A 12,148-nucleotide genomic window follows, 5' to 3' on the forward strand; every position below is an offset into this window, starting at 1 on the left:
CATGTGATTAGATTCTGCATAGGTATTCGGTCATCTTCCTAAAGCATGGTTTAAAAACAAAACCTGTGCCAGAGAGAGTGCATTTTCCTTTTCAAAGTTATCTAAGGAGTGAACCAAAATGCTCCATGGAGCTTGTATTCATTCAAACGTCACTGAGCGCTGACTGTGTGAGATGATGTCCTAGAGGCGGGAGTACAGGGGAAAATTCAGACAGACCCCGACCCAACTAGCCGAGACAAACTGGAAGACGAATGAATACTTTCAAATAGTGATGAGTGCTTCCAGGAAATAAGGCAGAGGAATGGAATATGGGGGCAGGGGAGGTATTCAGACAGGAGGCTCAGGGAAGGCCTCCTGAGCAGGGGATATTTCAACGGAGATTTGAATCCTGAGATAAGAACGAGTGAAAACCTTGACAGGGAAATCTCACAGCTCTTCTAAAATGGTATGTGCTTTCCACCAACTACTTTTCACCAAATAACTAAACACTCTGTTGTTCTTTAATTTATTAAATACACTTCTTCCAAAAAAGACTTGAGGCAGTTTATAGTATCTGTACATCATGAGAAAAGGGAGGCTGAGGGAAGAAACATTTGTTCACATGGTCCAGGCACTTTACCAACTCTGCAAGGTAGCTGCCATCTCCAGTGACAGATAAGGCAGCTCAGCCTCAGCGAGTTTAAGTTTCTTGTCCACGGATACAGGGTGACAAGGCGGGAATTCAAATCCAACTTTGACTCCTGAACCTGTGTCTTTGTCATCAGCCACTCCCTTGTTAGCGCCAATCCTGAGGTGCTATGACTCAGCCTTGACCATCTTGGAACATCCAGGCAGCCAGGGCAAAAAAGAGAAATGTGATATTATTTCACATTTTCAGAAAAGAGAAAGCATAAAAATCCTTAGGGGCAAGAAAGTACTCAGCAACACTAACTTCTAACAGAAATTTATAACATGAACCTTATATATGGCACCCTGAATTATATAATAAAGTTCTCATTAACTCTGTGTGTAAAATATGTAAGCTCAGTTTTCATATGGCTTTATGATAATCCTTGATAAAAGCTGTGGTACGGCTCCAGGAAAGCGCAATTCTGTGAACGTGGTTCTGGGAAGGGTTAAACATCCCAAGATCCACAAGGCCTTTCATCCACTCATCCACTCGTCATGCCTTGTCACCCACACTGAGTGCTGACTGTTAGTACACAGAGGTGAGAAAACAGACGTGGGTCCAGTCGTCATGGAACTTCTGGTCTGGTAGAGGAAAACACACAATAAATATGTGAGTACAAGTTTAGAAAGCGCTATTGAAGAGATGGTGTGATGCACTTGAAGGGTGACAGAATAGGTCACCCCAAAATATGCCGCTTTGGCATAAGGATTATTTGGAGCTAAAGGTACTTGAAAATAGCAGGTGCTGACCTCCTCGTTTCTTCCTGAAAGCAGGAGATAAAATTCTCATGTGAAAGATGCCCTTCTATACCGGGAGGAAAGAAACATTCTTATTTCCAGAGATAGGGAGTCAAGGCCAAGAGAATTCTGTACAAACAGACCCTTTAAAATAACTCTTATCTTCCTTTAGTCTCCCCATATATTTCACAGGCATGCCTTGGAGATACTGCGGGTTCAGTTCCAGACCACCACACTAAAGCAAGTATCACAATAAGGCGAGTCACATGAATTTTTTGGTTTCCTAGTGGATATGAAAGTTATGTTTACCTACTATAGTCCATCAAGTGTGCAATAGCATTATGTCTAAAAAACAATGTAAATATCTTAATTAAAAAATACTTTATTGCTGGAGCTGGCCCCGTGGCTGAGTGGTTAAGTTTCCACGCTCTGCTTCAGCGGCCCAGGGTTTTGCCAGTCCAGATCCTGCACATGGACATGGCATCGCTCATCAGGCCATGCTGACGCGGTGTCCCACATAGCACAACCAGAGGCACTCACAACTAGAATACACAACTAAGTACTGGGGGGCTTTGGGGAGAAAAAGAAGAAAAAAATTAAAAAAGAAGATTGGCAACAGTTGTTAGCTCAGGTGCCAATCTTTAAAAAAAAAAACTTTATTGCTAAAAAATGCTAACCATCATCTGAGCCTTCAGTGACTGGTAATCTTTTTGCTGGTGGGGGTCTTGCCTTGATGTTGATGGCTGCTGACTGATCAGGGCAGTGGTTGCTGAAGGCTGGGGTGGATGTGCCAATTTCTTAAAATAAGACAACAATGAAGTTTGCCGCATCATTTGACTCTGCCTTTCACAAACAATTTCTCTGTAGCATGAGATGCTGTTTGACAGCATTTTACCCACAGAACTTCTTTCAAAATTGGAGCCCAGCCTCTCAAACCCTGCTGTTGCTTTATCAATGAGTTTATGTAATATTCTAAATCCTTTATTGTCATTTCAACAATCTTCCCAGTACCTTCACCAGGAGTAGATTCCGTCTCAAGAAACCACTCTCTTTGCTCATCCATAACAAGAAACTCGTTATCCATTAAAGTTTTATCATGAGATTGCAGCAGTTCAGTCCCATCCTCAGACTCCACTTTCAATTCTAGCTCTCTTGCTATTTCTACCACATCTGCAGTTACTTCCTCTACTGAAGTCTTGAACTCCTCAAAGTCATCCAGGAGGGCTGGAATCAACTTCTTCCAAACTCCTGTTAATGTTGATATTTTGACCTCTTCCCATGAATCATGAACGTCCTTAATGGCATCTAGAATGACGAATCCTTTCCAGAAGATTTTCAAATGACTTTGCCCAGATTGGGTTGTTTGATTTTTTTTGTTGTTGAGTTGTGTGAGTTCTTTACATATTATGAAGATTAACTTTAGGGCTCTAGGATTTTTTTTTATTGTTTTTATTTTTTATTTTTTTTGCTGAGAAAGATTGGCCCTGAGCTAACATCTGTTGCTAATCTTCCTCTTTTTGCTTGAGGAAGATTGTCACTGAGCTAACATCTGTGCCAATCTTCCTCTATGTTTGGTATATGGGATGCTGCCACAGCATGGCTTGATGTGTGGTGTGTAGGTCCATGCCTGGGATCCAAACCTGTGAACTCTGGGCTGCTGAAGCGGAGTGCACGAACTTAACCACTATGCCACCGGGCAAGCCCCTATTGTTTATTTTTTAAAAGCAGCTTTATTAAGGTATGTTTTGTATACCATAAAATTCATGTGTTGTAAAAGTATAGTTTGATAATTTTTAGTAAACTTGTGCACTTGTACAACTATTGTCCCAATCCAGTTTGTTTTTTGGTTAAATTTTTTTTTTTTGAGGAAGATTAGCCCTGAGCTAACATCCACCACCAATCCTCTTTTTGCTGAGGAAGATTGGCCTAGGGCCCTAGGATTTTTGAAATGGTAAACGAACGTTGACTTCAAGTTAAAGTCATCAGCTGCATTAGCCCCTAACAGGAGAGTCAGCCTGTCCTTTGAAACTCTGAAGCCAGGCATTGACCACTCTTTAGCTATGAAATTCCTAGATGGCATCTTCTTCCAATATAAGGCTGTTCTATCTACATTGAAAATCTGTTGTTTACTGTAGCCGCTTCATTAACTATCTTAGCTTCATCTTCTGGATAACTTGCTGCAGCTTCTACATCAGCACTTGCTACTTCACCTTGCATTTTTATGTTATGTACATGGTTCTTTCCTTAAACCTCACGAACTGACCTCTGCTAGCTTCAAACTTTCCTTCTGCAGCTCCTCACCTCTCTCAGCCTTCACAGAATTGAAGAGAGTTAGGGCCTTGCTCTGGATTAGGTTTTGGCTTAAGAGGATGTTGTGGCTGGTTTGATCTTCTATCCAGATCACTAAAACTTTCTGTATATCAGCAATAAGGCTGTTACACTCTTATCATTTGTGTGCTCACTAGAGTAGCACTTTCAATTTCCTTCAACAATTTTTTCTTTGCATTCACAATTTGGCTAATTACTTGGTGCAAGAGGCCTAGCTTTTGGCCTATCTTGGCTTTCGGCATGCCTTCCTCACTAAGCTTAATCATTTCTAGTTTTTTTTTTTTTTTTTGAGGAAGATAAGCCCTGAGCTAACATCTGCTGCCAATCCTCCTCTTTTTGCTGAGGAAGACTGGCCCTGAGCTAACATCTGTGCCCATCTTCCTCTACTTTATACATGGGACACCTACTACAGCATGGCTTGCCAAGCGGTGCCACGTACGCACCCGGGATCTGAACCAGTGAGCCCCGGGCCACCGAAGCAGAATGTGTGAACTTAACCACTGTGCCACCGGGCCGGCCCCCATTTCTAGCTTTTGATGTAAAGTGAGGATGTGCGACTCTTCCTTTCACTTGAACACTTAGAGGCCATTGTAGGGTTATTAATTGGCCTAATTTCAATATTGTTGTATCTCAGGGAATAGGGAGGCCTGAGGAGAGGGACAGAGACGGGGGAACGGCCAGTCTGTGGAGCAGTCAGAACACACACATATATTGATTAAGTCCACTGCCTTTTACGGATGCGGTTCATGACATCCCTAAACAATTACAATAGTAACATCAAAGGTCACTGATCACAGATCACCATAAAAAGCATAATCATAATGAAAAAGTTTGAAATACTGCAAGAAATTACCAAAATGTGACACAGGGACATGAAGTGAGCAAATGTTGTTGGAAAAATGGTGCTGACAGACATGCTCAATGCAGGGCTGCCACAAATCTTCAATTTGTAAAAAAAAAAAAAAAAAAAAATCTGCAAAGCACAATAAAGCAATGCACAATAAAACGGGGTATGCCTGTAGTAGCTTTTCCACAACTACCTCTGTTTGTTCAACCTACTATGTAAACACTTAGGCCTAGCCACTTCTTTGCGTCTCATTTTCCTACAGGGCTTCCTACGGACATGTAAAAATCTGTATGTTTTTCTCCTGTTAATCTGTCTTACATCAATTTAATTCTCAGACCCAAGCAAAGACCCTCCAAGGACAGAGGTAAAGTTCTGCCACCCTTCCACTCGACTTACAGAATGACGGCAGCGGGTGTGAGAACACACTCAGATGCGGTCATCAGGGAACACCTACCTGAGGAGGTTGCGCTTAAAGTGAGACAAGCCAGAGACTGGGCACTCCAGATAAGAGAAGAGCATGTAAAGAGACTCCAGGTGAGTAAGAGGTTGGTGTAGTCCAAAAAGCGAAAGGACGGCCAGTGTGTCTGGACCACAGGAGGGAAGGGGGAGACCAGGCGGAGCAGGTGTGGTGGGGAGTGGCCAGATCCCACAGGGCCTGTCAGCCAGGTAAAATATTTGCCAGGCTTCCAAGATGGGAATGATATGATCTAACATATATTTTAAAAGATTACTTTGGCTGCTGAGTACAGAATGAATGCGCAAGATTAAGAGCAGAAGTCAAAAGCTATTATAACAATTCAGCCTGTGTTGGTGGCAAACGAGAGAGAAGAAGCCTGATTTAAGATAAAGCTGACAGAGTGGGCATCAAGGGAGGAAAACAGAAGGAAAGTGTCTTGTCACAGATGCTCCTTGAGGTTGAGTAGGATGAGGACAGAGAGCATCCATTGCTGGGTTAACACGGGGACTGCAGGTGACCCTGCCAAGGGCAGGTTCCAGGGGACCAAAGGCAGACTCCAGTGTGATGAGAAGTGAAGGCTGGGTGAAGAAGAGGACACAGCAAGTCTAGACAACTCCGTCAAGGAGGTTTGGGTTTGGGCATCGAGGGGGACAGAGAATGCAGCCATAGACAGAGGAGGATGTGAAATCAAGGGAAGAATTTCTTTTCTTCTCTTTTAAAGATGGGAGATACTATAGCAAGTGAGGATGTTGCTGGGAATGTTATGGAACAGCGGGAAAGAGACAAAATCAGCATCTGAAGTAGCAATACCCTTCAGAGGGCAGAAGGTGATGGATCCTGAGCACACAGAGACAGACTGGACTCTGACAGCAGGAGCTCTTCTTCTAGAATAACAGGAGAACATGAGAAATAAAAGCAGGGAGAAGTGGGCTTCTTCGGAGGATCCTCAAAGGGGATCACCCTCAAAAGGTGAGTCCAAAGTAACAAGGCTCCTGGCCTCCTGGTGCTTAGCCAACAGGTTGATTGGTTGGTTCCCCTTCAATCAGGGCAGACCAACTATTATCTGCTTTACGTAATAGACAGAATTTAGCAGAGGAAGGACTGAGCTACCATGGGCAACTAAAATACCTAGTTGCTAAGAAGGAAAGGAAAGACTACTGCCATGTCTCCTTAAATAGCTTCACTTTTGGAAAAACTTTTTATTATGGGAATTTTCAAACAAAAGCTCATAATGATATAATGAACTGTACCTGCCATACAGTTTCAACAATTACCAATTCATGGCCAATCTTGTGTATCTGTTTGTTGCCCCTACCCCTAACCACCACCTTGGATTATTCTGAAGCTTGATTCCTATCAACCAGTTTTGGCTGTGTTACTGTTATTTATTTTCTAACAACAACCCAGTGAAGTAGAGAGGTTATATATATCCATTTTAGAGATGTAAAAACTGAGAGAAAGGCCAGTTAGACAGATAAACAAAATTTACCAGTGTGTTCTCTACCAGATCAAATCTTCACAGGCTTTCTCATTCTCATAGGCCACAAATTTTGGAGAGACGTTATGATCAGCAACTTATAATTTTGTCAAGAAAATACTTTTTTGCTTCCTCTTTACTGTTTATATCACTTTAGAAAATACCAAGTATTTTAGTACCAAAACTAGGAGGAAGTACAAAAATAGAGCTCAGACTTATCCTAAGAAGGATCGATTTATCTTACACTAATATATCTTCACTTGTGCGTTATTCTGCCTTTCATTTTCTCATTTGGCTGTTGACCAGTGAAAACTTATTTCAGAACAACACATGAGAATACTGCTCTAAATCCATACTGACTGATAGCTTATACGAAGCAAAAGAAATAAGAAGGTAAGAAAATAGGGAGAGATGCCATATACATAGTCTTCTTAAGGTAAAATATTCAAGACCCAACAAGTCCAACGTGAAAGAGGTAAGTCAGGATGTTGAGACGCAAACACATCACCGAGGAGTAATGGCAGGTCTTCTGTTTTTTAAGCAACAAAACTGGAGTAGCACTCTATAGTTGGAAGGAGCAAGAATCATGTAAACATAAGAAGGAGAACTATAATTATCGGCAAGCTGTATAAGAAGAAGCTAAAATGCAAACCAAAGGATGGGTCTTTCTTGGGCCCAGTATGGAAATAAACTTGCAAGATACAGACAACAAGTACCACAGGAAGTGAGTTATCTCTGCGTGTGTGAGATAACACATCTGGTTTAACATTCGCTTTTGTCTTTATGTAGGCAGTGAAGAGGATATCTGAGCGTAACTAATCTTGGGATATGGTACAGGGAGGCCTTCACTTCATGCCCAGAGTCACTGGAACAGGAAGTAAGCTTCAGAAAACAGAGGCTGATGGGGAACTTCACATTTTGAAGATATTCCTTACTAAAGGGAGTGCTTAATAAAGCACAGTGAATCCAGTTAAGGACTGCTGGCAAGCCTCAGGGAGGGAGGCCACCAGCAGGGGGACTGTAGAACACCGGTAGGGAGAACACTGGGATCCTGCAAACCACTCCTGGGCTGGACCAGCCATATAACACCATGCAGGTCTAGCGTTCTAGCTACTTCCACAGCACAGCAACACTAGCAGGACAGCAGTGGTAATGGTGGCAAGCCCACATAATGCAAAACAACTTTTAGGAAAGAGGAAAGAGTTTTGATGCAAAGTGAAGAGACTTCTGGATGCATAAAGGTTTCCGCTTTAAGAGGCACATGAATCCAGTGATCGTGGCTTGGATGAAGCAACAGACCCAAGGCCACTGAGGAATGATATACAACTGGATGAAAACCTAACAACTTGTCTGGATCTGAGTACCAAGTGAAGCCAACCCAAAGAGCAGGACACTGAACCTACCAGATAACTGGCTACTTTTAAGGCCTTTATCTTTGGCCTTAATTGGACCGAAGTGATATGCCTCTCCAAAGGGCATAGACTTCTGGGTATTTCTCAGTAGAGACTATTAATTGTTCCCTAATATCCATTCTCCCCTTATTTCTTAGCAATAGAATCCCTGATTTTTTAGCCGGATACATTTCCCAGACACCTTTGCAGCTAAGTGTGGCCACTGGGTTAATTTCTGGCCAATAAAATGAAAGAACTAATACACGCAACTTCTTCATGCCCTTCTCCTTCCAGCTGGCTGGAATGCAGACGTGATGGATGGAGTTCAGACAGGCATTTTGGACCATGAAGGGCACATTAAGAATGGTGGAACAGCAATTTAGAAAAAGTCCTAGGCTACAGACTTGTATATGCAAAAAAATAAGCCTTGTTGTTATATTAAGTTTTCTGTCATATATAGCTAAACGTAACCCTAACCAATAAAGGCTCACTGGAAAAAACAAAAGACAGACAGGGAACAGTGCTTTTAGAGATAAGTGCAGAATATCCGCCAGGCTTTTCTCAAGCAAACTGAGGCTCTCCAACATGTGAAGAGGCTTTTATGCAAGGCATGTTTAAAGTACCAAGCATTAGCTCATGCGAGGGCATTCAAGGACTCCTAGAGCTGAACGGGCCTTGATTAAAAACGGTTTAACCACCAAGACGTACTGAAGAATGGGGTGGGTAGAGCCTCCCTCGTACATTTAGAAGATAAATGGGCATCAGAATTCAGTGTTGATAAAATCTTTGACTTAACCTGCACAAGGAAATAATGAATTCCTGGAATACTGCAGGGAAATACACACAAAGTAAGGGGTACCCCAAAATTTTTGAGCACCAAAGGAGGGGAAAACACAATGCAGAAGGTATCAGCTACAAAATACACAAAATCCTACATGAGAAAACAAATTCTGTTTTGAAGACTGAAAATGCAAGTGACATGAAAGCAGCATAACACAGAGAAAAGGCCATGCGTGGCTACAATAAGACATGCTAAAGAGATGTTAAATTTGCTTCTTAATGGGATCATGAAGCTTGGACACTCTCCTGAACTGTTATAAAATAGCCACACAAATTCTCAAGCAGATCAAAAGCAAAGGATGTAAACTCAGGCCTAAAACATGAGAGGTAATGCTCATTTGGAACTCATCCAAAAAAAAAAATTATCTCTTCAAGGAACAAAAGCCAAAGATCTTAAAATACCCCAAAGGATTAGGAACAGCGACTTCAGGGACCCTCTTCTCAGCGCAATGCACACCTCCCGGAGGAGGCCTCAGCCAACGCTGTCAGAAAGCCCTGCCGTTCAGTCTGAAGGTGCTATTCTCAGGTACTTCCTAACACTCAGGCCCAACAAAATACACTGGTTTAAGAATGTGTCTATTTCTGTTAAACGTGCAAGAGTGAAAGATGAGACTATTAAAAACTGAGAATTGTATCGGTCATTTCACACAGCTGCAAGTCTTTTGGTTCCAAAGATGAATGAAGCAGGATGGTTAATGGCAGCCTGTGACTAAATGTCAGCGGTTTACAAGATAAGCAGCAGAGTGATGATGAGGTCTGGGAAATTAATCTAAAACACTAACGCAATTTTCCGTTGCACAACAATGTAAATATACGTAACACTACTGCATTGTACTCTTAAAAATGGTTAAGATGGTAAATTTTATGTTATGTGTTTTTTTTACCACAATTATACTTTTTTAAAAAGTTACACAGTTCAAACCATTTCAGGTGATTCTGCTAATCACCCCCTCCTTAAACTTTGCTGGGGAGACTTGGCTCAACCATGGCCTCTCAGTTTCTCACTTGCTGCAGACTGAATATTCTCTGAGTGGGGAAGAAACTAGTCTGTGTGAAAATGTAACAAATCTAGAAACACAGTAACATGTGCAAGCTAGATAATCTGGGCAAGTCTTCGGTTTGAAATCTGTGAAGAAGTCAAAAACAAAAATGATAACAGTAAAAGTTCATAAAATGGAAATTAGATCATATTTCTTAATATGCATATTTTTAAATTTATTTAAATAAAAAAGAAAACCCCAAGATGCTCGCCCGACCCCAAGCCCACTCCAGCAACCACCAATCTGTTTCATGGATCTATAAGCTTGGTTTAAAAAATTTTTTTAGATTCTACATGTAAGAGAAATCACAGGGTATTTGTCTTTCTATTATTTTATGTTAAACGCCTTATGTTAATGCCTTTTATGATTTTCCCCCATAATTCCTTTCCTAAAAATGAATACTTTCTTGTAAAAATCACCTAGTTCATTCATGTTCTGTTCTCAAGTATGTGCCTATTTGTCAAGCTGGTGAGAATTTTTAAACGTTAGATTCCTTAAAATTTGATAACCTACAGACATTTCTCCAAAGAAGATATACGGATGGCCAATAGACACATGAAAAGATGCTCATCATCACTAATCATTAGGGAAATGCAAATCAAAACTACACTAAGATATCACCTTACACCTGTTAGAATGGCAAAAATATCCAAAACCAAGAGTGACAAATGTTGGAGAGGCTGTGGTGAAAAGGGAACCCTCATACACTGTTGGTGGGAATGCAAACTGGTGCAGCCACTATGGAAAACAGTATGGAGATTCCTCAAAAAGTTAAGAATAGAAATACCTTATGACCCAACCATCCTACTACTGGGTATCTATCCTAAGAACCTGAAATCAGCAATTCCAAAAGTTCCATGCACCCCTATGTTCATCGCAGCATTATTCACAATAGCCAAGACATGGAAGCAACCTAAGTGCCCAGCAACTGATGATTGGATAAAGAAGATGTGGTATATATATATATATATATATATATATATATACAATGGAATACTACTCAGCCATAAAAAAGGACAAAGTCGTCCCATTCACAACAACATGGATAGACCTTGAGGGTATTATGTTGAGTGAAATAAGCCAGACAGAGAAGACAAACTCTGTATGACTCCACTCATAGGTGGTAGTTAACATACGGACAAAGAGAACTGATCGGTGGTTGCCAGGTGAAAGGGGGGTGGGGGGAGGGCACTAGGGGTGAAGTGGTGTACCTACAACAAGACTAAAAATGATGTACAACTGTAATTTCACAAGGATGTTAACTTCATAACCTTAATAAAAAAAAAATTTGATAACCTACAGCTCCATTTTGTGTGTGTGTGTGTGTGTGTGTGAGGCAGATTGTCACTGAGCTAACACCTGTGCCAATCCTCCTCTATTTTATGTGGGAGGCTGCCACAGCATGGCCTAATGAGTGGGGCTAAGTCTGTGCCCAGGATCTGAACCTATGAACCCCAGGACGCCAAAGTGGAGCCCATGAACTTAACCACTACACCACCAGGCCAGCCCCCCTACAGCTTCATTTTAAACAAATATTAAAATATTCAGAATCTGAATTCTCCCCAAGTTAAACACATATAATGTTATTCCAGTAAAAATGTCAACATAACTTTTTGAACCTGGCAAGTTGATTCTAAAGTTCATAGGGAAAAACTAAAGTAAAATTAGTCAGGAAAACCCTGTAAAGTAAATGGTGACCACACTAGATACTAAGGCTTGTTATAAATCTATAGTAATTACAGCAATGTGGTAATAGTGCTTAAACAGATCAATGGGGTAGAATAGAGAGTCAACAATAGACCTAAATACACTCGGGAATTATTTAATTCAATAAAAACTTTTGAGAGCTTTTTACCAGGCACTGGGCACGTAGGTGTGAACAAACACATGGACCCTGTCCTTAGGAAGCCAGCACAGCCTCATATAATGCAGAGGTGGCATTTCAAAATAGCAATGGAAAAGACTGAAAAAATTCATCTGTGTTAGTCTAACTGGCTAGTTGGGGTGGGAAAGGGCGGCCTAGATTTTTACTTAGATGGAGCTAAGAACTTAAAAAAAACCTATTTCTATTTTTTTTGATTAGAGTTTAAAAACAAAGTCATGAAAGATTTAAAAGAAAACCTCAGAGAATTCATTTTTTGGTACCACTGGAGTAGGGAGGTCTTTACTAAAAAAAAAAACACCCACAGGGATCATAAAACAAAAAAATAAGGTCAACATGACTACATTAAAGTTTTTTTAAATTGCATAAATTACAGAAATATCAAAAATGCACATGGTTAATTAGGGAAAAATATTTACAGTGCATGACCCAATATGCTAATTTTCTAAACATATAAATAGCCGTGACAAACAAATAAA

The 12,148-nt window shown here is 40.9% G+C and overlaps 1 protein-coding gene across 2 annotated transcripts in view; it reads right to left on the reverse strand.

The window, feature by feature from the left end:
- EIF2AK4 (eukaryotic translation initiation factor 2 alpha kinase 4) overlaps positions 1–12,148 on the reverse strand; it is a 97,263-nt gene that overhangs the window by 82,490 nt on the left and 2,625 nt on the right. The gene's annotated exons all lie outside the window — the stretch shown is intronic.

This window comes from Equus asinus, chromosome 2 (assembly GCF_041296235.1).
Source record: "Equus asinus isolate D_3611 breed Donkey chromosome 2, EquAss-T2T_v2, whole genome shotgun sequence".
Taxonomy (NCBI): domain Eukaryota; kingdom Metazoa; phylum Chordata; class Mammalia; order Perissodactyla; family Equidae; genus Equus; species Equus asinus.